The sequence below is a fragment of the Cryptomeria japonica genome, unplaced genomic scaffold, assembly GCF_030272615.1.
Source record: "Cryptomeria japonica unplaced genomic scaffold, Sugi_1.0 HiC_scaffold_97, whole genome shotgun sequence".
NCBI lineage: Eukaryota > Viridiplantae > Streptophyta > Pinopsida > Cupressales > Cupressaceae > Cryptomeria > Cryptomeria japonica.
Window position 1 is genome coordinate 381,575 of NW_026728919.1, and position 3,903 is coordinate 385,477.

Consider the following 3,903-nt stretch of genomic DNA (forward strand, 5'->3'; position numbering starts at 1 on the left):
TCGAATCGAACATCGGCCCCCGAGTCGGACTCCATGCGTATGTCAGGTCATCGGACCCAAATTCCGCCTTCCTGCGCATGGCGGGCCATCAATATCAACTCGGTCATCGGACCCAAACTCCGCCTTTTTGCGTATGGCACGCCTTCAAATCGGTCATCGGACCCAAATTCCGCCTTCCTGTGCATGGCGGGCCATCAACATCAACTCGGTCATCGGACCCAAATTCCGCCTTTCTGCGCATGGCACGCCATCAACTCGGTCATCGGACCCAAATTCCGCCTTCCTGCGCATGGCAGGTCATCGGACACAAATTCAGACCTCGCCAATATGCCTACGTATCGAATCGGTCATCGGACCCAACTTCCGACTTCATCCATACTGTAGGGTCTTTGAGGTTGGCGCGGTGCGCTCAACCCAGGGAGTCGACCCATCGAAGCATACACCTCCCCTATATAAGCTATTTGTCCGATTCCCACACCTGTGTAGTTTGCACCTCTGACCAGGACATCGACCCCAACTTCCGAACTCGACTGCAACGACGGCACCAGCGCCTTGGTGCGCACCTTGCGACGCACAGTCCCAACATTCGCCTTCCTGCACATGGCAGGTCATCGGACCCAAATTCCGACCTCGCGAGTATGCCTACATATCGAATCGGTCATCGGACCCAACTTCCGACTTCATCCATACCGTAGGGTCTTTGAGGTTGGCGCGGTGCGCTCAACCCGGGGAGTCGACCCAACGAAGCATACACCTCCCCTATATAAGCTATTTGTCCGATTCCCACACCTGTGTAGTTTGCACCTCCGATCAAGACATCGACCCCAACTTCCGAACTCGCCTCCAACGACCGAACCAGCGCCTTGGTGCGCACCTTGCAACGCACAGTGCCAACATTCGCCTTCCTGCACGTGGCAGGTCATCGGACCCAAATTCCGACCTCGCGAGTATGCCTACATATCGAATCGGTCATCGGACCCAACTTCCGACTTCATCCATACCGTAGGGTCTTTGAGGTTGGCGCGGTGCGCTCAACCCGGGGAGTCGACCCAACGAAGCATACACCTCCCCTATATAAGCTATTTGTCCGATTCCCACACCTGTGTAGCTTGCACCTCCGATCAGGACATCGACCCCAACTTCCGAACTCGACTAAAAAGACCGCACCAGCGCCTTGGTGTGCACCTTGCAACGCACAGTGTCAACATTCGCCTTCCTGCACATGGCAGGTCATCGGACCCAAATTCCGACCTCATGAGCATACCTACTAATCGAATCGGTCATCGGACCCAACTTCCGACTTCATCCATACCGTAGGGTCTTTGAGGTTGGCGCGGTGCGCTCAACCTGGGGAGTCGACCCATCGAAGCATACACCTCCCCTATATAAGCTATTTGTCCGATTCCGACACCTGTGTAGTTTGCACCTCCGCTCAGGACATCGACCCCAACTTCCGAACTCGCCTGCAACGACCGAACCAGCGCCTTGGTGCGCACCAAAAGTGCGCACTTTTGGAGGGCACTTTTGTGCGCTCCAAAGGTGCGCACTTTTGGAGGGCACTTTTCTGCGCTCCAAAGGTGCGCACTTTTGGAGGGCACTTTTTGGAGGGCACTTTTCTGCGCTCCAAAGGTGCGCACTTTTGGAGGGCACTTTTTGGAGGGCACTTTTCTGCGCTCCAAAGGTGCGCACTTTTGGAGGGCACTTTTTGGAGGGCACTTTTCTGCGCTCCAAAGGTGCGCACTTTTGGAGGGCACTTTTTGGAGGGCACTTTTCTGCGCTCCAAAGGTGCGCACTTTTGGAGGGCACTTTTTGGAGGGCACTTTTCTGCGCTCCAAAGGTGCGCACTTTTGGAGGGCACTTTTTGGAGGGCACTTTTCTGCGCTCCAAAGGTGCGCACTTTTGGAGGGCACTTTTTGGAGGGCACTTTTCTGCGCTCCAAAGGTGCGCACTTTTGGAGGGCACTTTTGTGCACTCCAAAGGTGCGCACTTTTGGAGGGCACTTTTCCTGTGCTCCAAAGGTGCACACCTAGGTGAGCACCTTCGACCACACCTTGTAGCACACCAAACTCTGACTTTCGACTTCATCCGCAATGCAGGGTCTTTGAGGTTGGCGCAATGCGCACAACCAGGGGAGTCGACCCATCAAACCCAACACCTCCCCTATATAAGCTATTTGTCTGATTCTCATACATGCGTAGCCTGCAGGAGCAATTAGGACATCGACCCCAACTTTCGGCTTCTAAACGAAAACAAGGTCTTTGAGGTTGGTGTAATGCGAACAACTAGGGGAGTCAACCCATCAAACCCAACACCTCCCCTATATAAGCTATTTGTCTGATTCTCATACATGTGTAGTCTACAGGAGCAATTAGGACATCGACCCCAACTTTTGACTTCTTAACGAAAACAAGGTCTTTGAGGTTGACGTAATGCGCACAACCAGGGGAGTCGACCCATCAAACCCAACACCTCCCCTATATAAGCTATTTGTCCGATTCTCATACATGTGTAGCCTGCAGGAGCCATTAGGACATTGACCCCAACTTTTGACTTCTTAACGAAAACAAGGTCTTTGAGGTTGGCGTAATGCGCACAACCAAGGGAGTTGACCCATCAAACCCAACACCTCCCCTATATAAGCTATTTGTCTGATTCTCATACATGTGTAGCCTGCAACAACGATTAGGACATCCACCCCAACTTCTGAATTCGTCTGCGTTGACCGCACCAAAGGTGCACGCCTTGGTGCTCACCAAAATCCGACTTCCGACTTCTTCTGCTATGCGGGGTCTTTGAGGTTGGCGCAGTGCGCACAACCAGGGGAGTCAACCCACCGAATGCAACACCTCCCCTATATAAGCTATTTGTCTGATTCTCATACATGCGTAGACTGCAGCAATGATTAGGACATCCACCCCAACTTTTGACTTCTTAAACAAGACAGGGTCTTTGAAGTTGGTGCAGTGCACACAACCAGGGGAGTCGACCCATCAAACGCAACACCTCCCCTATATAAAGCTATTTGTCCGATTCTCATACGTGTAGTCTGCAGCAGCGATTAGGACATCGACCCCAACTTCCGAATTCGTTTGCATTGACCGCACCAAAGGTGCACGCCTTGGTGTGCACCCTGGAGTGCACTTTGGTGCTCACCTCGGTGCACACTTTGGTGTGCACCTCGGTGTGCACCAAAGGTGCGCACCTTGGAGCGCACCAAAGGTGTACACTTTGGAGCGCACCACATAGGGTCTTTGAGAGGTTGGCGCAGTGCGCACACCAAGGTGGGTGTTGAGGTGCGTGCCGAGGTGGGTGGGTGCTAGGGTGCGCTCCATGGTGGGTGCCAGGGTGGGTGCGTGCTAGGGTGGATTCCAAAGAGGGTCATAGGGTGGGTGCCAAGGTGGGTTGGTGATATAGTGGGTTCAAAGGTGGGTACTAGGGTGGGTTCCAAGGTGGGTCACAAGTTGGGTGCCAGGATGCGTGGGTGTTAGGTTGGGTGCCAAGGTGGGCTCCTGCGTGGGTGGGTGCTAGGGTGGGTTTCAAGGTGGACGCGAGGGCGGGTGCCAAGGTGGGTAACAAGTTGGGTGTTAGGATGGGTGAGTGCTAGAGTGGGTGCCAAGGTGGGTGGGTGCTAAGGTGGATGCCAAGGTGGTTCACAGGGTGGGTGGGTTCTAGGGTGAGTTCCAAGGTGGGTCACAGGTTCAGTGCTAGGGTGGGTGTCAAGGCGGGTGTCGAGGTGCCTGGGTGCTAGGGTGTGGATGCCAATGTGGGTCATAGGGTGGGTACTAGGGTGGGCTGCAATGTGGGTGCCAAGGTGGGTAACATGCTCGGTGGGTTCTAAATTGGGTGCCAGGGTGGGTGTGCACCCACCTTGCCCGAGGTGGGTGCCAAGGTGCCAGTGTGGGT